The 22,900-nt window shown below is 43.3% G+C and overlaps 1 non-coding gene across 1 annotated transcript; it reads right to left on the bottom strand.

Annotated features, from left to right (window-relative positions):
- Positions 1–7,690: 7,690 nt before the first annotated feature.
- Positions 7,691–7,763, bottom strand: TRNAT-UGU. Its single transcript has one exon. It is a non-coding gene; the product is annotated as a tRNA-Thr (tRNA).
- Between the last annotated feature and the right edge of the window lie 15,137 nt (positions 7,764–22,900).

The raw sequence follows: 22,900 nt of genomic DNA, 5'->3' as shown, positions 1-22,900 counted from the left end.
CATCAACCATAGGCAACTGATCATCATTGATAGGCAAATAGGCGTCAATGTTTGGCAATTTCATAGCATTTATAGGCAATTGAGCATCATCCGTACGCAACTGATCATCAATGACATGTAACTCAGCGGCAACAATAGGCATGTTAAGATAATGTTGGCAAGATTCATAGGTACACATAGTGCAGTGAAGTTACTTGTTTGTAGCATTAAATGCGCCTCGTGTTTTGTGCAATTTTCTCATTTTTACACAAATCAACCAAATAGGAGTCATGCTAGGCCAAAAAGAAAAGGTTGCTTTCTTATAGCATTAAAGTTGTCTCAGTATCACCCAAAGATATAACTCAGCAGACCCTCCTAATATGAAAAGTACAATTTATCCATGCATGTGGTTCCGAAAAAGGAAGTACATTGGTCCAGTGCCACCACCTCCTTTCGTACCCACGTGATCCAGAAACATTAAAAAAAATCAACCTAGATTTGTCCACACGTTGCATTTATTTGGGTGTTTAAAAAGTTAAAAAAATCATAACTTTTGATTCAAGTATCAAAATCCAGTTCTGTTTACACCGTTGGGTTCCTCACAAAGTGATCTTCAAAAGTAGATGCCATATTGTTAGGTTTGTTCGAAAAAAATTATGGGCAACTTTGGGTGCAATGGAGGCAACTTTAGTGTTGTAGGAAAACAACTTCTTCTTTCTGGCCTAAGTAGGTTAGTCTACACTAGTGGAAAACGGGCCTTTGGCCGGGACCCTTTAGTCCCGGCCTGCCTCTGGGCCGGGACTAAAGGCCCGGCCACGTCGCCCCAATTCTCAATGCCTCCCTCAAGGCTTTAGTCCCGGACCGTAAGGAGCCTTTAGTCCCGGTTCGTGTCCCAAACCGGGACTAAAGGGCTACGCGGTCGGCAGTGGTGGTGGCAACCGTTCGTATCCCCCTTTAGTCCCGGTTGGTGGCTCAACCCGGGACTAAAGGCCTAACACGTGGCTTGCCGTAGTGGTGGAAACCGTTGGTATACCTCTTTAGTCCCGGTTGGTGGCTCAACCCGGGACTAAAGGCCCAAACGGTTTGCATCCCGCGTCGTTTCGGGCGATGAAAAGCACGAGCCGAAGCAGAGTCGCCATTTCTCTGTTTCTTCTTCTCTCTCGCTCTCGCTCTCTGTTCTTCTCCTCTCTTCTTCCCTTCTCTTCTTCCACCATGCCAACTCGCTTTGAAGAGGTGCTCGCACATGGCACGACCATGCTCGATGTCGTGTACACGAACGAGAGCAGGGAGATGTCGTTTTTTCTTGAACAGTTGAAGGAACGATGGCTTGACGCCGCAATGGATCATGAGAAGTTCTTGGGGCTTGATCTGGAGTACACGGCCGATCAACGGGTGTTGCCGTCATCCAACTATGCTTCGCACACCATGTCTTGATCTTCCAATGGGCGAGGTAAGTTTTGAGGTTTTCTTTGATCCAAGATAATGACATTGTAAGTTTATTTGTTTCAATCATAGTTGGTTCCCTTCAAATAGTTGTAGTGAAACAATTTTGATTAGTTGAAGGGGAACACAATCTAATTGGAATAGTGTTCCATAATCTGAAAAATCGTATTAGAATCAACTAGTGTTTAATATGTTCCATTGGAATCATAGTTGGTTCCCTTCAAATAGTTGTAGTGAAACAATTTTGATTAGTTGAAGGGGAACATAATCTGATTGGAATAGTGTTCCATAATCTGAAAAATCGTATTAGAATCAACTAGTGTTTAATATGTTTCATTGGAATCATAGTTGGTTCGCTTCAAATAGTTGTAGTGAAACAATTTTGATTAGTTGAAGGGGAACAAAATCTGATTGGAATAGTGTTCCATAATCTGAAAAATCGTATTAGAATCAACTAGTGTTTAATATGTTCCATTGGAATCATAGTTAGTTCGCTTCAAATAGTTGTAGTGAAACAATTTTGATTAGTTGAAGGGAACACAATGTGATTGGAATAGTGTTCCACAATCTGAAAAATCTGATTGGTTCAATATGTTCCATTGAAATCATAGTTGTAGTGATACAATTTTATGCGGTGTTCTTTGATCCAAGGCTATGAAAATTGCATATAGCTAGTGATCTCTCTAGGTTCCACTGGATAGCAATATGATATGTCATAGTCATGAAAATTGCATGTAGCTAGTGATCTCTCTAGGTTCCATTGGATAGCTATAGTGATCTCTCTAGGTTCCATTGCATATGTTCTATTTGAATCCTAAAGATAATTTTCTCTTTAGTTGTAGTGAAACATGTTTCCTTATTGCAGCAGTATGTAACATTTGTTCCATTTTAATTTGTTTCTGTTGCAGTAGTGACAAGCATTGTCCAGAACTCATGGACTTCCTTCGCAGCGGCATCACTTTTGCTACCGTTGACATAAGGAACGACAAGCTGAAGATGAGGTACAACTTCGGTATTGAGATACCAACTGGTTGCCTCATTGATCTCCAAACGGTATTCAGGCTTCGACATGTCAGGACTTCGATGGCTCATATGGCAGTTGCCTTGATCGACAAGGAATATGGTGATATGAAGACCAGTTTCCCAAAGTCTCAGCACAAAATTTGGGAGAAGGCCCCACTTTATCGTATCAACATTGAGTATGCAGCAAAAGATGCATACGTTTCATACGAGTTGTACCGCAAGATTCGAGTCGTCAACTATGGCCAGCGTCACCTCGAGGAAGGTGGACATTCTGATTTAGACGATTCAGACGAGTAGTGTTCTCAACGTCGAACACTTGTATATATATCTATGGTAGCTATTATTATGTACTGTTTGGACTAGTATCGTGTACTGCTTGGACCAATTTATATATGTCTAGTTTATGTTTGTGCCATTATAGTTTCCAAATTTGAATGGTTTAGCCGTTTCTCACTTCATTTGCTACTTTTGAATGGTTTAGCCCTTTCTAACTTCATGGTATCATGCATTTCGACCACATATATATACTTCTGTTTGTGGGGGTTGCTTCTCCTTCTTCTCTTTGTGCTAGATATTTGTTATGCACTAGGGGAAGAAGGAGTAGCGACCATCATCGACGGTCGAAAAATCAGGTGAGGGAGTGTCCACCATACATGAGAGAAGAAGAATGTCGACTGTTGCTGTGGGGGGTCGTTTCTCCTTCTTCTCCTTGTGCTAGATATTGGTTATGCACTAGGGGAAGTAGGAGTAGCGACCATCATCGACGGTTGAAAAATCAGGTGAGCTAGTGTCCACCATATATGAGAGAAGAAGAATGTCGTCTCTTATTGTGGGGGTCGCTTCTACTTCCAAAGAGATTGTCCATTTTGTACACGAAGTGCATCCAGTTTTTAACGTAACCCTCTCAACTTTCTCGCACATGCTATGTGGGTGAAATGATGATAGCATGCCAACTTTCAACATTTTCATAGTTCATTTGTAGTGCTTTTCAATTTCAGGGTCAACTAGCTCAAAAAAATAAGTAAATACACGAAGAATACCAAATGAAATCGGAAATTGTTGAAATTTTGTGATGTGCCTTTGAATGGTGCATTTTGAACACACAAAAAGTATGGAGTTCAAATAAGTTCAAAAAAATGAAATCCCTTTGTAAGAGATGAGTTCTCGTTCGAAACGCACATACTCCGAGAGAGATTGTCCGTTTTGTACACGAAGTGCATCCAGTTTTTGTTGTAGCCCTCTCAACTTTTTAACACATGCTATGTGGGTGAAATGATGATAGCATGCCAACTTTCAACATTTTCAGAGTTCATTTGTAGTGCTTTTCAATTTGAGGGTCAACTAGCTCAAAAAAAAATAAGTAAATGCACGAAGAATACCAAATGAAGTCAGAAATTGTTGAAGTTTTGTGATGTGCCTTTGAATGGTGCATTTTGAACACACAAAAAGTATGGAGTTCAAATAAGTTCAAAAAAATGAAATCCCTTTGTAAGAGATGAGTTCTCGTTCGAAACCCTGATACTTCGAGAGAGATTGTCCGTTTTGTACACGAAGTGCATCCAGTTTTTGTCGTAGCCCTCTCAACTTTTTAACACATGCTATGTGGGTGAAATGATGATAGCATGCCAACTTTCAACATTTTCAGAGTTCATTTGTAGTGTTTTTCAATTTCAGGGTCAACTAGCTCAAAAAAATAAGTAAATGCACGAAGAATACCAAATGAAGTCAGAAATTGTTGAAATGTTGTGATGTGCCTTTGAATGGTGCATTTTGAACACACAAAAAGTATGGAGTTCAAATAAGTTCAAAAAAAATGAAATCCCTTTGTAAGAGATGAGTTCTCGTTTGAAACGCTGATACTTCGAGAGAGATTGTCCGTTTTGTACACGAAGTGCATCCAGTTTTTGTCGTAGCCCTATCAACTTTTTAACACATGGTACGTGGGTGAAATGATGATAGCATGCCAACTTTCAACATTTTCAGAGTTCATTTGTAGTGCTTTTTAATTTCAGGGTCAACTAGCTCAAAAAAATAAGTTAATAGTTTGGATAGTCAAAATAATTACTTTTGAAAATTGAAAATAGTTTTGCATTATTTATTAAATTTCAAACACTTTTCATTATCATAGTTTTGTCAAATTCTCAAATATGCAAAGAGAATTTTAATAAACATAGTTTTTAATTGAAAATAGCAAAATAGTTAATAGTTTGGATAGTCAAAATAATTACTTTTAAAAATAGAAAATAGTTTTGCATTATTTATTCAATTTCAAACACTTTTCATTATCATAGTTTTGTCAAATTCTCAAATATGCAAAAAGAATTTTAATAAACATAGTTTTTAATTGAAAATAGCAAAATAGTTAATAGTTTGGATAGTCAAAATAATTACTTTTGAAATAGAAAATAGTTTTGCATTATTTATTCAATTTCAAACACTTTTCATTATCATAGTTTTGTCAAATTCTCAAATATGCAAAAAGAATTTTAATAAACATAGTTTTTAATTGAAAATAACAAAATAGTTAATAGTTTGGATAGTCAAAATAATTACTTTTGAAAATAGAAAATAGTTTTGCATTATTTATTCAATTTCAAACACTTTTCATTATCATAGTTTTGTCAAATTCTCAAATATGCAAAAAGAATTTTAATAAACATAGTTTTTAATTGAAAATAAAAAAATAGTTAATAGTTTGGATAGTCAAAATAATTAATTTTGAAAATAGAAAAAAATTGAAACTATATGAGAATTTATAGAGAAAATTCAATCTAAATTCAAAGTGAACTCACTTTGTTCGAAGTGAACTCACTTTGAATTCAGGTTGAATTTTCTCCATATTTTCTAATATAGTTTCAGTTTGCAGTGTGTTTAGGCTCGTAAGCCTGCTTTAGAGAGGAGCTCGATGGAGAAGCTGCGACGGGGCTTATAAACAAGTGTTAGTCCCCCTTGCTGGGCGAGGTGGGACTAAACTTATCGTGCAGCCGAGGAGGGACTTTAGTCCCGGGTGGAGCCACGACCCGGGACTAAAGCCCCTCGCCTGCCGCCTGCCGAGGAGGGGCTTTATTCCCGGTTGGAGCTCCGCACCGGGACTAAAGGCCCCTGCTTCCCGCATTTTGGTCTGTCGAAAAAGGGCCTTTAGTCCCGGGTCGTGGCTCCACCCGGGACTAAAGGGGGTCTTTAGTCCCGGTTCGAGCCACGCACCGGGACTAAAGATCCACCTATATAAGCGGGACTTCGAAAAATTCCAACCCAAATCGTCCATTTCTCTTCTTCTTCCTCTCGTTCTCCTGCCCGCCACGGCACAGCGACGAACTCGACGACGCCGTCAGGCCTGTCGTCCTCCTCGCCGCGCGCTGCCCTCCTCGCCGCGCCGCCGCCCTTCTCGCCGTGCGCCACCGTCCTCCTCGCCGCGCGCCGTCGACACCTCCGGCCGGTAAGCCCCCCGCCCCCTCCTCGCCGCGCAAAAGAAGAAAAAGGAGAAGAAAGGAAGAAAAAGGGAAGAAAAGAAGAAAAAGATTTTTTTGTCATTTAATTCCTATTGTTATTAGATTTGTGCTAGATTATTAGGGTTAGTAATATTTAGAATTAGGAAAAAGGAAAATAAGAAGAGGAGGAGAAGAAAAGAAGAAAAAGGAGAATAAGAAGAGGAGGAGAGGAGAAGAAGAGGAAAAATAGAAGAAGAGAAAAAATCAGAAGAGGAGGAGAGGAGAAGTAGAAGAAGAGAAGAGGAGAAGTAGTAGAAGAAGAGGAAAAGTAGAAGTAGAAGAAGAAGTAGAAGAAGAGGAGAAATAGAAGAAGAGGAAAAATTAGTTTAGGGTTACAAGAAGAAGAAATATTTTTTTGTCATTTAATTTTGCTATTGTATAGTGTATATGCTTAAATGTTAATAGTGTTTCTTAGATTATTGCTTAATTTTGCTATTGTATATGCTTAAGTGTTAATAGTTTAATTTTGCTATTGTATATGCTTAAGTGTTAATAGTTTATTTTTAGCAAGAAAATTAATAGAACTAGTTTATTTTTTTAGTTCATTTTACGATGCCTATCCCGCATCCTCGTCGTCGACTCGGCGGAGGACACCTGCTTGATCAGAGGGGCCCTGTCCGGGACTGGGCTCCGCCTGGCTGGTATTAGGAGGTGCTACCTTCCGGGGGCATAGGTTGGTGAGGAGCCAGCCCGTCGTTGACCCGATCCTTGTTTGGTGGCGGTCGCGTGGGCCAGTGAGGGTGCCGAGTCTTCCGGACACCGCGGAGGTGGTACGTCACCGTGTCAGCGAGGAGGATGAGCACGTCCGTTGCTACATGGTTGCGTTGGAGGGCAGGTTCGAGCATACCTGGCAGGTTCTTCGGGGATCTCACTGGAGCTATGATCCTGTGATGGTTCCTTCTCTTTGGGTGTCCACCGCCCGCGCCGATACCCGTCGGGCGCTACGGTTCTAGATGTATCAGTGATACTATATGTATGATAGTATTCGAGGAGTATTAGTGATAATATTCGACGATGTACGGACATAAGAGATGATGTATTTGCTTATAATTGAATGCATGCTAATTTGAATACTACTTTATTTTACGATTTGGTGTTGCTTATTGAATGTTCAAATTGGAAAAGTACTCCTACTTTGAATACTATGCAGAAATCTAAGAGTCCCGGGTGGAGCCACGACCCGGGACTAATGTTGTTTTGGAACGGAGTTCCTGATAGAATAATTCTTTTTTGGTACAAAGAAGTTTCCTGTTTATCAAAGAAAAATTCCATTATCAGCTCACTCTTCATCAATCCCTACGGATTGATCTAGCAATCATGGAATCTATATTCTGTTTACTGAATCACATGAAATTCTAGGGAACTCCACATACGTATTTCATATATGTATTTCATACATATGAATAGAGACCATTTCGACGAAAATTCTAGTTTACCAGGGGTACAAATGAAATGAAAATGAATTGCTAAAATATTCCTACAAAAAAAATTATGCCACTTATACTTTATAACAGAATACATCGAAATTAAAACTGAATTAAACTACAGGATAAACAGAGTAAAATCAACTAAAGTACCACAAAAAATGGAATTTCATCAAAATCTGTATTTTTTGTATTTTTTGTATATATATTATTTATTTTATTGTTTTGTATCTAGCAAAATAGTAAGGTAAAAAACATAAAAGATCCTGGATTCTCCATTTAATTCGGAAAAAAAGAGATTCTTGTTCGTAGAACATCGATAGAGAAAAAAAAAGCCGACTATCGGATTTGAACCGATGACCCTCGCATTACAAATGCGATGCTCTAACCTCTGAGCTAATTGGGCTTACATAACGGAAATAGTGTAACAAATAGAAATAGGTATAGTATAGGAAATCCGTAAAATCTCAGATATTAGTTATTACTCTTAGCTATTAACTAGTTCTAAATTGGAAGTTCTACTTATAAAAAAATACTAAATAAAAAAATAGTAAAACTTCTTAAAGATAAAGTTAGCTTGATATGCTTAACTGGAAGCGCTTTATGAGGCTTCTCGTAATTTGATTGATTTATTTCTGCCTTTTCTACACGCCGAGGAAGAGGGCACTAGTTTCGAAGAAAATAAAAACAGGTTTACTCCACCCCTTTTTACTTTTCAAAAAAGATTAACTAATCTTAAGAGAATCCGTTTTTTGCAGAACTATGGATCCACATATCAGGAACCTCGAAGAGGAAGAACTTCTCGAAGATATAATCAAAGACGGCCCCGACGTTGAACCAGCTGAATCTCCGTCATCATATCTAAACCCCGACGTTGGAATGGAGGTCGAGTGACACGAAGATGAAGCCAATGGGGCAGGAGATAGGTCCAATGACGGAGAAGGTGATAGCTCCACTGATGGAGAAGCCGGTGGAGAAGCCGGTGAAGAAATAATAAAGTCCGGCGAGGTATACATATGAAGTTCGACAATCACTTGTAATATGTGAAAAATATTGGAGATAGCTCTATTTTTTATACATATACATTCATTTGACGAATGTTTCTCCCTCTTAGGCCTCCACATCGAGCAAAGCTACGAAACGAGGCCCGACTAGAAAGTTGGATGCACGGACGCATTACACCTTTGAGGTGATATTGTCTACGGGCGAACCCAAGCTTCCTAAGAATGCTGCTGGCACATTCAAGAAGCAATGCGGAGTTCTCGTTAGGGATCACGTCCCGATCAGCGTTCGGGAGTGGAACAAGCGCAAAGGGGCAGCCGATAGTGACTATGTCGCCGAAAGGTACAAAGATAATCTTTGGAATGATCTCATGTCACATTTCAACCTGCCAGAATGTGAGAATGAAGACGCCGCAGACAAACTAAGGGCCAAAGTCAAGCAGTGGACTCTAAAGAAGATGGTTGAACTGTTCCGTAGCTGGAAGAAGAAGCTATGGAAAAACTATCTGAAGACAAAGAAAGTGCCAGTATTCGAGGGGTATCAAGCCAAGCAGGCGAATCACTGGAAGGCATTTCAAGAGTACAAGGAGTCAGAAGATGCCCGGGCATTATCAGAAAAGAACAAGATAAATGCCGACAAGAAGACATATCACCACAAGCTGGGGCCAGGGGGCTATGAGACTGCCATCCCAAAGTGGGATAAGAAAGAGCAAGATCTGCTAGATAAAGGCATCGTACTTGAACCACTCCGTGATGAGTGGGAATTGAGAGCAAGAAATTGGTTCCTTGCGCATGGTGGGTCGTACGACGAAAAAACAGGGGACCTCATCTGCAGTGACGGTCTTAGGATACCCAGGGAGAATTGGAAAAGGATAGTGAAAGAAATTAAGGAGGGAAAAAGAAAGTTCACTGCAGATAGAGAGAAAGATTTGCTCACACTGGTCCTCGGCAATCACGAACATGGAGGACGAACGCGAGGCTTTGGTCCTTCTTACCCGTGGTGGCTTGGGTTTGCCAGAGACCAAGACACTTACAGAAGCCAAGAGAGAGCAAAGAAGCGGTAGCAGGATGAGGAGAATGACAAGTTCAACCAGTTGCTTGCCAGGATTAACGAGCAACAGAAGCAGATTGATGAGCTTAGAGGAGTAGCGCGCCAGGAAGATCCTGCACTTGATATTACCGGCGCCCCATCTAAACGGAAAAGCAGCGTGGCTGAATCTGAGGCCCCGCCCGACGATGCACGAAGAATGATAGAGGGCGGTCCCGGCTACCCCGTGGATGGAATCAAGGAGTCAACATCATGTGAACTCCATCAGAAATTCAAGAGCATATCCATGAAGGTGGCCGTCGGACAAGCTTTACCTTCTGGCCCTGATGCACGCTGGCATGGCCGTGAGATTCCAGCTGGCTTTGCTAAAGTCGGGGTGGATGAAATCATGACGGGGTTTCATGATATGGAGCTCGACATAGCTGGACCCGAAGATGAGAGGACACTCGGAGAAGTACTGGGTGGAGTCATCCTATGGGACAAGAACTACATCAAGCTTCCAGGCTCGGCCCTAGGGACAACACCGCCTCCGAGTCGTCGCAGGTCATCTACACCTCCATTACCTCCAAGCCCTCGACATGACGTCGGCCAGCACAACACGAGTCCATCTCGATCACCGCCGCCGGACTTGGGTCGTCCGTCTCCGCCGCCGCCCACACAGGATACTAAGCGGAAGTGTGCCACCAAGAATGCTCCGCCGACGATTCCTAAGCGACGGAGCCCCCCAAAGCGCAAACGATCGCCCCTCCCAAAGGTACCTCATGCTAATCTTCCTATCAGACCTTACGATCATACCCCCGAGGAAAACGCCAGGATAGCAAAGGAACATCATGATGCGCAGATGAAAAAGAAGGAACCCGAGCCCCGCCCGGAATACACCGAGAAGCAAATAGCATGGGCAAAATACATCACGACCCTTCCATCACAGTATGACTTACACCATAAGCCTGATGACTATACACGCACATTGCAGAAGGAAGTGAAAAAGAGTAGATCACGTGCAAGTGCAAGTGGGAGCAAATCAAGTTCAACTACAAGCAAGAAAAAATCAGACGTTCCTCAGCTTGGACAACAGGCCAAACAGTCCATCCCACCCCTCAAGGTGTTAACCGAGAATGTTCCCCCTCCGGTGCAGGGGCAAGCTTTTGAAATAGCAAAGGAGTGGGCGGCTCAATGGGGTGTCTCGGTTGAAGATGTTCTGGCTTCCCAAGACGACAGGTTACCCAAGGCTGTGGTAGCCCCTAAGCCACAGTTTGTCATGGGAGAGCCTTTGGTCAGCAAAGATGATCTCCCAACAAATATGCGTTACTTGCATACATGGTACTTAAGTGAATCAAAGAATGGGAGAACGATGATCGTGCAGAGTGTCCCACGGGAGTACTACGGCCGCCCCGAAGAAATCCATATCGACTTTGATGAACTCTTCCAGATGTACAATGGCGACGCCCTTGACAAATCGCTTATGAGTTGCTATTGTCTGTAAGTTTTTCAATTCATTGTCTACATATAACTTGTTTAGTTATTTCAATTCATTGTCTATATATAACTTGTACTCTATTATGCAGAATGAAGATTCTGGATTGTAAAAGTAAGAACATCCTAAATATTGGGTTTATTGACCCAGATAAAATACATATAGCGACGCTAACTGATAAACCCAAGGAGGCGGAGGAAAACCTTCTAAGGTTTCTAACAGATCAAAATTTCTGTGACCACATACTGTTTCCATACAACTTCAGGTGAGGGTCTTTACTCTGCTGTGTCCATTCACTTATAAGTGTAATTGATAAGTTACTGACACACATATATATATATACATGTGTAGCTTTCATTGGATTCTGTTGGACATTCAAATTGATAAGGGAAGAGTTGATGCCTTCGACGCATTATCGAGACCCTTGAAACAGTTCCAAAGCCTGCAGGACATGCTCCAAGGGTAATTTCAATCATTCTTGCGCTCTATCGGTCTCTTTCGATGATTTTATTATATATCAATTAATGAAAAACTTAGCAAATCATTATCCTTCTCGGGCAGGGTTTGGAAGCGGTTCAAGTGCGTGACTCCCGGTAACTTTTCTGAGAAGCTGACCTTTAGAGCGGCTCAGGTAAGTAGTAGTATGATATACTTCTATTTTCAATACATTTATGATGCTAGATTATTATTTTGACTATATATATTCTATTCTCGTAAAGTGCGACCAGCAGCCACGGGGAACGCATCTATGCGGATACTATGTTTGCGAGACCATTCGCACGTTTACCTCTGAGCACAAGGATCACAGATTCGACGTAAGCAATGAACATTCACACCTCTATTTTTACCCGTCACTCTTTGTTATCATGATTGATATTCATATTCACTCCTCTTCTTATATAGCACACGGCCATGAGGACGAAAGTCCTACCAGAGCAACGCGCGATTGCTGTTGCAGAGGAGCTTGCGGGGTTTCTGAGGACGGAAGCTATAGATGACAAAGGACGATTTAGTGTAGCTAGGGGCCATTACTGATGTTCGTCCATGTAATCGAATAGACGGGCTATAGTCTCGATAATTCAGATCTCCATATAATTGTATATATATGCTCGCTTGTAAGATAAGTTAATCTTATATATATATGCATAATTATTTCTATTTAAATTATATGAAAACTAATTCCCGAACACCAAACAAGGCATCACGTTAATCTCCCGAACACCTAAACCCTAAAACCCAAAAATAATTTCATTCAAAAAAAACCCAAAAATAAGCAAAATCTGAAACTCTTTAGTCCCGCTCCGTGTAACGAGCCGGGACTAAAGGGCCTGCCCCTGGGGCGCTACAAGGCGCCCACGTGGAGCACCTTTAGTCCCGGCTTGTAACAGGGCCGGGACTAAAGGTTAGGCCTTTAGTCCCGCCCCTTTAGTCCCGGTTGGTGAACCGGGACTAAAGCCCCTTACGGGCCAGGGCTAAAGGCCCCGCCTCACTAGTGCTATGTAAAACGAGAAAATCACACAAAACATGAGGCTCCTTTAGTGCTAAATACAAAATAGTGCACTTGCTGCAACCAAATAGTGCAGTTGTACTAATTAGTACTTACTAGCAAAATAGCACGTGCGTTGCAACGGGAGAAAAAAATACCACACGCTTTTAATCTTTTTATAATTATTTTGATTTATTAAAATAATAAGCTAACAAACTAATGTAGTTAGTCCTATCCTATTTTGTTGAAAAATCAACCCGTCCATTGTTAATTCCACCATAATGAGAAATTGAAGCGTGGGTTGAATAACAAAAATTACAGGGTTTTTTTATAAAAATGACGTAGTGGGTTTTCCGACAGAATCAATAGCCGCTTTATTATTAGGTATAGATTTGGATAAAAAAAATCGTTATTTGTATTTTCAGGCAAAATTGTCTATTTTCAACGTGTAAAAGAACCTAGAGCGCCACAGATTTAGCGAACCAGTGAAAAAAAGGAGTCCAACGTCGTTGTTTCCCTGCCCGAGGTGCGCCGTGTTGAAAGCTTGAAGCTGAAACGCGGTACGACGACCGGCCAGTCCAACATTCTCACAAGACCTACTCTGGAGACTACCCGGAAGCTGAAACTGACGAACCTGATGCCTCAGAGAGCAAAGCTGGGGTGGGGAGACGTGTGCAGGGTGAACCCAAGGCCAACCCGCACTGAGCTTCTCAGCCCTAGCCCTGGCCCCTGGATATATATCACCCACCAAACCAGCACTCTCAGTTCCAGGGCCATCTACACCACCACTGATACCCCAGCTACCTCGAGGATACTCCTGCTTGCCACTACCAGTAGCCACCTATAGAATGTGCTTGGAGTTCGGCTCCTGCTTCGGCGGCCGCAGACGGGACGACTACGGCCGCGGCAGAGGGAACCACGGCAACGGCTACTGGCTGGAGCCGGCGCCGGTGTACCGGCAGCCGCCAGTCGTTGCCGTCCACGACGGCTCACCCAAAGCCGAGCGGGCCGACGCCGGCAGCCACGGTGGGAACGCCTACTTGCAACACAAGGCTGGCAGCGAGACGCCGTGGCACAGCAAGGTCGGCGACTACGCCGGCTACGGCGCATCATGCACGCCGCGCGTCCATGAAGAAAGTGCTGATCCTAGAGAGCACGCCGCCATGGATTACCACCAGTACACTACCAGCACTCTCGCAAGGTACCAGGTGGCTAGAAATTAGGATTGGCTATGGATGTTCATCAGTTCGTCCCTCCCCCTAAACACCACTACTGCTTCTGCTTCTGTTTTGTTCAGTAGCTCCGTCTTTTTCCTTTTCTTTTTTCTGTTCAGGTGGCTAGTAATCGTCTTCTGTAATAGTGTGTAGGAGAAACAGTCCAAAAGGGGATTGTGATTTTGACAGAGAGCCTCCAGGTTTTTGTCCATGGATGTGTGGAGCGGACATTAGCTCAACAAGGTCCAGCTCCATGAAGCTTTGTTGGAAGATGGTTTTACTTTTATCATAGCTGCAGCTGCTTTCGCCTTGTATAATACATAATCAAGTGAAAGAAAGCATTGCCAGATCTAAGATGAGTCTCCATCTCTGTTTTCCCCAATGTGCATGTACCTTCTCTGACTTCTCGAACTGTTTAATCCGTATATAGACTTACTATTCAGTATTCCCACAAGAAGAATGACTGTTCACCCATCTCATTTCGTCACCAGTGTGACATAATCAGTAACAAACATCTTATGTCACCGAATGCGCAAGAAAGTCGCGCACGTTTGTTCCCATTGGAAGTTGGACAACAAAGGTGACGTTAAAGCAGATGCACCGGATAGTTTCCGCCGGCAAATGAGAGAATGATGTGACAGATGTAGGATGCAGCTCACTCTGTTTTTCTAGATATTGAACAACTCACTCTATTATCTTCTTGGAAGTTTTCAAACAAAACAAAAGAATGTTCTTGAAACAAAAAGGACCCTACATTCTTGCACTTCCCTTTCTTTTCCGGTTCGCTTTGCTTTTAGACAACTCTATCATGTTAATTGCTGATTTGTCCATGAATCATATATTCATATTACCTTTGTTTTCCCTATGTAAGCATATTCATGTGCTGGTCCAGTAGCACAGTCCGAAAGTTAATCGACTTTCTTCCAACTTATTTCTACAGTCGCTTGCCCCGTATTAGCCATTACCGAAGAGGAACCAAAGCATACCGAAAGTTACACAGACGGTAAAAGCTTACCTTAATGATTTGTGGAAAAAGTGAAAGGCGAATAATCGCCCACAGACTTAAAGAATAAAGGTACTGTTGTTCACTACTATTAAAGTGCTAATCATGCTTCTTGAAATGGCATTATATGGCTTCCGGCTAAGCACATGCTCGGTGCAATTCTACCTAAGAAGAGAAGACCGCTTTGCTGAAACTAAAGTACACACACCAACGCGTGTAGCCTTTTCCGGTGTGCGTGCGATAGAAGCGTATTAAGTTTAATAACACCAAGGAATGCTTTTCAGCAAGATTAACATAACAGAGAATCACAGAGCAGGCAGCAGTTGCCCTCATGCTGTAAAGCAGACGTTTCAGTCTATTGCTTTTACATCTAGCTCAACAACTTGGGATAAGAACAAATACGGGGAATAAATACAGTATATGTATGCGCCTTTTGCCCATGAACTGATAGATACACAGCAACTGGACGGTGGTGTAGTCTGGTAGAAAATGTTCAATGGCTCCAGATATGCCTGTCATTATCGTTGCTCAGTTGTGCTTGTTTAACATAGGAATAAGTTCGTACTCAGTACTTCCACCAGCCACTCACATTGTCTACGATGTTAACAAATGATTAAGATACAACACGTGGTCCTAGATAAAATAAGGGGCGGGTTCTCTTTTGCAGATTATTACTCCAACCTTTTCTGTTTTGCAGAATATTACGCCAACCTTTTCTAGTTTGGCAGAGGAGATGCTACTCATAATTTGATCCGATCACTCCCACACGGAATATACAAAGAAACCTCTACCATTGTTTGATCTCCCATGAGATTATCTTATTTACACAGGATTACCGATCAAGATCTTGAGCGAGCAATTCATAAATGAGCCACTTGATACGGCATGATCCATAATGAGTGGCATCAAATTCCAATAATTAGACCTTTCGGTGGACAATGACCTTCACAGATTGTGACATCCTCGAGTTTTGCTACAGTAAATATTGTAATTAAGCTACAGTGATCCCGCGTTAATGATGTCACGTCATCGTGGATTATATCAATGTTGTCATGTTGGTTGAAACCGAATCAAAATCCGAGCTTCGAGATTAAGTCAAACGAGAAAAGAATTCGTTTGTTGAAATAATAACTTGGGGAGTTATAAAGATTTCCTCGCGGATTATTATGTCAAATCGGACACTTTAGGAATTATCGGTAAACGCTATATATTTAAAAGTGGGGCTTTGAATAAAATAAATAAAAGAAATATAGTAAATAGAAAAGAAATGAATAAAAGAAAGTAAATAAAAAGACTGATGAAAAGAAATAGTAATAGTAAAAAAAAGGAAAGTATTAAAAAAAAAAGGAACCCCCTGGCCTAACTGGGCCTAGAGGCCCCGCCAGCCAGGCCACTCTCGCCTGGGAACCCTAGCGGGAACCCCCTCGCTCCCCTGCGCCGCCGCCAGCCTCATCCCCTCGAGGGGGGCCCCTCCTCACGATCTCCTGCCCTCCCTCCACCGACACCTCTCTCTCTCGTAACCCCCCCACCCACCGAGAGACTTCTCCCACCTCTCGTTCTCTCCCCCCCCCCCCCCGTCTCACCTACCCAGCCCGATCCACCCACCCCACGTTCCCCCGCTCTCTCCCTCCTCTCTCGGTCTCTACTGAGCCAGAGCCCCCAGCAACCGACCCCCTCCTAACCTCCTCTCTCCCCCAGATTCACCCGAGTCCTCCTGGTCATCCCCGCCGGCCGGACCTCCAGCACCCTCCGGCGGCCGAAGCCCTCCCGGTTCCCCCCGTCGACCGAACCCTACCGGTTCCCCCGTCGGCCGACCACCCCATCTCCCGTCGACAGCCACCGCCTTGCCCCGAGCCTCCCTGATCCTCCCGCCGGTCGATCTCAAGAGCACACACGACCGGGCTCCCTCCCCTACATCTCCACCCCGCCGGCGAGCCCCCTCGCCCACCGGGCCTCCCCTACACCTCCACCTCGTCGGATCCGGCCGGCCTCACCTCGCCCCCCCCCCTCCTTCAACGCCGCCCCCCCCCCTTCGGGAGGGTCTCTTTCTCATCGGGGCTCTCTCGACATCCTCACCGGCACCACCGTCACCTCCGCCTTCCCGCGAACTCCGGCTTCACCGGACCGTCTCATCAACGTTGGTGAGCCCCTCCTCGGGCTCCTCAAACCGTCTTGTTCTCCTCGCCGTCCCGGTTCCGTTCCGGCAAACGGGGCTTCGATCCGTCGACGGTAGAGACCGGTAGGTAGGATTGAAGATTTTGTTCTTCTATGTTGAGTTAGCATAGAGAACTCTGTGTTGTGTGTTAACAGAGAGAGTTGTGAGAGATGAGAGTTAGAAAAGAGTTGTGAGAGATGAGAGTTAGAAAAATAAAATAGAAATAAAAACAAATGATGTATTCCGTATATATGAATGTATGTATGTATGAGATGCGATGTATGTATTGCGTATATAGGTATTTGGAGGAATACGATAATTGCATGATTATGTATCTGTGAATAAAATTGGGTATATGGCCTAAGGTCACTTACCGGTGGGGCCAACACACCCGCTGTCTATGACAGGGAGGCCCCACGCGATAATTAAAAAAAAATAAAGATAATGTTAATGTTTTTATTAAATAAATAGATATATTAGTTAAATTAATTAATTGGATAATTAGAATAATTAGAGTATGACACGTGGGTCCCCCACTAAATTAATCTAATTAATTAATATTTAATCTTAATTAAAACTTGTGCCTATGACGTTCGGGACCCGCTGGTCAGTTGACCAGTCAACTGTTGATGTCAGCATAACATCATGCTGATGTCATAATAGCCTTTTATTAAATTATTCAAATCTGTTTTTAATTCTTAATTATTGAATAAAACTTTAAAAATTAATATTAAATAATCCGTAAGTCAGATCAAAATATTTTCAACATGAAAGTTGATCAGCAAAACGAGACGAACTTGGATACACTGCCCGTTCGTCTGTCACGCGTCCCTAGCATAGCAAACATGGAACATCTCCATCGTTTCCAGTATGACCGGTAGTAGCCCGAGACCCAGAAAATATCGTCAGATATTCTTCCGACCCGTCTATAACGGATGTTGCTGCGTTAGCTCATGTCTAGCCTGCATCTTGCCATGTCATGCTTTGTGTTGCACCGTTGCTATTATTTATTGTTTCTTCCCCCTCTTCTTACCGGTAGACCCCGAGACTGACGTTGCTGCCGGGTACATCTACGACCCTGCCGATCAGTCCTTTGCCGCAGAGCAGCAAGGCAAGCAAACCCCCCTTGATCATTCCTATATCGCCTATGTCTTTCTTCCTACTGCTTGCATTAGTATTTTGCTACTGTTGTAGTTAGCTCCTATATCTGATACATAGCCTATTTTTGATGAACTGCTACTTTCAGTCCTGTACTTTAAATCTGCTTAGTATAGGTGGAGCAGTCATCCCCTCTGACCCCTTAGTCCAGTTGCCCCGCTTGTTTTCAAATCTCGATCTCTGATCGACGAGCCAGACCCGACACATCACATACACCCCCTTCGTTGTACGACGCTACAAGGATACTATCGGGTACCGAGGGTGACACCTCGCTAAGTACTCCTGATGATATCTCTGTAGTATAGCTAGTCGGTCGTGGTTATCGAGGGTGATTCCTCTTTCACCATTCCCGATGACGCCTCTGTCGTGCAACCCCTCAAGTGTGGGACCCCCGAGGGTGATTCCTCTAAGCCCACCTTGACGGGTACATCGTTCGGAATCCAACGAGGGTGATACCTCGGATTCCCCTCGATGTTACAACCACACGGTTACTCGACCATGTTACTGGGATCATTGGTGATTAGTTGTAAGACGGGTGGATTCCCGTGAAGACTGTGTTGTTGGCCTAATTAAAATGCTAATGGATTTGGGTATTTGATATGGGTTGGTCGGAGACCTTTTCGCACTAACCGGCTACGCGGGAAGAATTATGGGTACTCGGCGTCGCGGTATCAGCCGAAGCTTTTCAGATGTCATCAATCGTAGTGGCGCGCGCCCGAGTGGTCCCGAGATGCATTGCGCTTGTGATTAAGGGATGCTAGGACTGACGTCGGCCGCCCTCGCATCGTGCAGGAGCACGGAGGGGAACTGGGCCCATGAACCCTTTGCGGTTAGGATTTAGACCGGCGGGCTGACCTCTCTGATTAGTCTTAGGTGGGGCTGCGACGTGTCGATATTCCGAGGCCGAGCAGGACCCAGAAAAGTATGTCCGGCCAGAGTGTTATCGAGCGTGACGGGACATGTGGTGCACCCCTGCAGGGATGAAAATTAACTATTCGGATAGCCGTTTCCACGGTTACAGGACGACTTGAAGTTGTGCCCCGATCTTTTACAACTACAATTGTTACTTTACTGGAATTAGTTGCCTCGGGATTGCTTCCTCGCAGGGAGTCGAGGGAGGATCTTTAGGCGTGACCTCACTTTATTATTGCTGCAACAATATGACTATTAATGTGTTACGCCTGTTCTACTCTCGTCTATTGCTGCAAGACCCTGAAGATGCTAGTCTTCGATAGGACTAGGCCTTCTCTCTCTATTCTCGCATTGCTGCAGTCAGTCCACATATAACCCCCCCCCCTTCTTTGATACTGATGCATAATTAGAATAGTTTTGATGTAAGACTTGCGAGTACTTTGGATGAGTACTCACCGCTGCTTTGCTCCCCCTCTTTTCCCCTCGATCCGGTTGCTGCGACCAGATGATGGAGCCCAGGAGATGGAGGTTCCCGCCGACGACGATTGCTACTCCGAAGGTGCCTACTATTACGTGGAGGCCGCTGATGATCAGGAGTAGTTAGGAGGTTCCCAGGCAGGAGGCCTCGCCTCGTTCGATCGTTGTATCTTTTGTGCTAGCCTTCTCTAAGGCACCCCATGTTTTATGTCTATACTCAGATATTTGTTGCTTCCGCTGACTCGTGTGTTTATCGAGCTTTCGTATTCTAGCCCTCGAGGCCCCTGGCTTGTAATATGAAGCTGATGTTATTTTATTTGTGTCTAGAGTTGTGTTGTGATATCTTCCCGTGAGTCCTTGGGTTTGATCATACGCATTTGCGTGTATGTTTAGCGTACGATTAAATCGAGGGCGTCACACAGATTGAGTTCTAATTGATTTTCTGGTGCATGATCTGGTCATCGACGTGTTCCGAAACTACTGCCGGAGATCTTGCCCACGGATATTTGGATCGGTAGAATCTGGTTGTGCGCGTCCATATCAACCTACGCGACTACATGAGGATGTGACGTGAAGCTCTCTTTGTTTCTTGACACCTTGGGACAAGTCGATATCTCGGATGGCGCGTAGATAGCAGTGAAGAAAGTCATGATGGCTGAGATCGAAGGATCAATAAGGCGGACGGGCCTTGAAGACGATAGGGTCATCCAGGTGTTTGATAACTCTCAGAAGCAGCAGTGATAAGTGGGGGCGGCAGCACTGGAGAATTTCATTTTCCGATTGCTCCTCGTGTGCCGAGTCGTGACTCTCAGGGTGAAAATCTAAGGTCTGGCCTTCACTGGTTCTGCCTGGCAATTGTCTTGCTAAAGGTATTGTTTTGAAAGCTCGAACTTTCTCTAAGGTGAAAGCCTAAGATCTTGGATCGGGCGACAGCGGTGCTTGTGCATAGTTTCCTTCTTGAAGGCGTTATTTTTGAAGACCTTTTATGTTTTCTGGGTGTTGTTTTTGGTGACTCTGCTGAGTGGAGTTGATCACTATGGCAAAATGAGGAAAGTTAAAAATGGAGTTGATCACTCTGCTGCTGCTGAGTGGAGTTGCCTTGGAGGTTAAAATGAGGAAAGTTAAAAATGGCAAAATTAGGATGAATGGTCCAAGTTAATTGTTAGAATAAATCCTAGGCACACCGTCAATCATCCGAGGATCAAGCAATCACACGAGTACGACACCGAGATTTGTTAATGAGGTTCACCGATATGGCTACATCTCCGGGGCATGACTACGGACGCTCCTCCCCGTGACACCGTCACAATACCGCATCCTGGCCGCCTTGGGCGCCGGCACACGCCGCCAGCTACCCCTGCACGATTGTCCTATTATGTTGGCATAGGTTACATCGTGTGTCTAGTCTCGCTATATATGAGAGGCCTAGGATACAAGTGTCCTATTAGGATACGACTCCATATCCGGTCTAAACACAATACTACTACAAGTCCAACTGTAACCTACCTTGTACACAATATTCGACACAACTCTAACATTAATTACAGTGCTTAGTAGCATTGGTCATGTCTTAAACTCAGACACTAGTCTCAGTCCAGGTCAATGGCATTCCGCGCAAAATCAAGTGTAGACACATATACTTTCAGTCTTGCATTCTCATTCCGAAAAATATTGCTCATGACTCAAGACCCAGTCTGCCAAACTGATTGATAATTCTGAGAACCAAAATATTCCATAGAGCCATGAACACCCAATGGATCGATATGTCATGCAGTAAACCATTACCTTAAGAATGTGTAGCATCTTTATTAGGATCTTGACTGTGCTTGGCTTGCCATGAAAAATTCCAGAAAAAATATTCTTTCTTCACAGTGAACCATGTTAGTTTGTTTGTCTCGCGAGTATCTGGCTGAATGACAATTGCCATTATTAAATTATGCTTCCCTTGAAAACATGTGTTCCAACAAGTTAGTAGGTATCATGAATATGGGTGGAGCAATGGGAACGGTTAGTCTATGGCCGTCCACGACACAATAGCTGACCACAACAAGGTGCATAAACCATCTGGCCAAGCATTATTGCCCCAAACCAAACAACTCAGGGGAATCATTGTAAGTTCAGCCTGACATAGGGATCGATTCTATATGGTGTGGCATCGCCCAGCATGACACGCCATGATTGACCTCCCGCAACCTACTGTAAATACCCGAAGAAAGTGCAATAAGGCAAGCGCAAGAAGCATCTATTAGTCTTGGTTGAAGTTCAGATTCAGCTGCATTAATTGTATCATGAGGTTCATGCGGGCGTTTTTCTTAATTCATGTGTGAGTTCCATTGATATGTATGCATTCTAAAATAAAAAATGACAGAAACCTAAGTAAGTATGTCTCTCCATAACAACAATAGGTCGATGCTTCAATTTTCAAAGACAAAAACAAATATGCTAAAGTGCAAGTTTAGAAGAGTTCGGGGTGCATCTATAAATCAGTATATTTTATTTGAAAGGTAGCTCGATAAATCAAACAACATGAGCATCATATAGTGAAGAAGCAACATACATTAGCAAATGGCAAGTCACCATCAATTGCTAGTGGTTAAGGATTTACCCGGTGTGAGATATCGCATTATTCGAGGAACCCTAGATGTTGTCACAGTAAAGAATCGTCAACAAGGGCGTTCTAGTGCGGGGCAGTCTAAGGCGGGGCCTATCCACTACTTGTGAAGTAATAGAAGAGAGGTTTTCTCGTATCTAGCGGAAGTACCACTACCAATGCTAGGTGTCAAATTTTCCATGATGAGAACATGTGGGTGGTGATCTTTTGCACATAGCTGGTGAATGAGCTTTCTTTTTTAGAACCATCCAGAAGAACTTTAGGTATTTATATAAACGGTGGGAAAAAGGTAAACGACCACAATACATGAAAAAGGGGAAAAAGAAAACACACAAACAACCACACAGGGCACAAAAGGACCGGTACGACCACACGGCAACCCAAGAAATGAACTCTATAATGCAACTAGAAGTGACTCCAGCTTGCTACAACCCACTGTCTAGCGTCAACTTCAATTTGGTCGGTGATACTTTGAAGTGGCGTGAAGCTGGTGCATGAACTCACAACGATCTCGCTATATTCCTGGTGCCTCCGACCCCTAGGCATGGAGTTAAGGAAGAAAATACATCTATGTATTTCAAACAAATGAACTACTATTTCTTTATACATCCATTGGAATATTAGAAGTTATCGATATTTCAAACTCCCGGTATGCTTTACAGTATAGGTGTTGTGAATGCTGTGTTATCAAGTATATTAGTGTGAGAGAAGAGTGGATACTTGAGAAGAAACATGATGAATGCGTATCTTTTATTTATGGTGGAAGTTGCAATTCACATGAAGTCTCGAATCTTAGAAACATTGCCTATATGGGATCCTGCCTCGATGATCTCGTGACCGTGGGTAGCTGGAGCCATGTGGCATCGATGTTTTCAATAAAAACGCAAACACATTAAAAGTGACAAGTACCACATGAATGGGTAAATTTGTAGGTGAGCGGCAAATTTATTTGGTACAAGCAGGCATTGTAGCTCATGAGGATCCATTGATCTGTGCAACAAAGA

The sequence above is a fragment of the Hordeum vulgare genome, chromosome 3H (genome assembly GCF_904849725.1).
Source record: "Hordeum vulgare subsp. vulgare chromosome 3H, MorexV3_pseudomolecules_assembly, whole genome shotgun sequence".
Classification (NCBI taxonomy): Eukaryota; Viridiplantae; Streptophyta; class Magnoliopsida; order Poales; family Poaceae; genus Hordeum; species Hordeum vulgare.
Note: the sequence above shows the minus strand (reverse complement) of the source record. Positions and strands in the feature narration are given on the sequence as shown.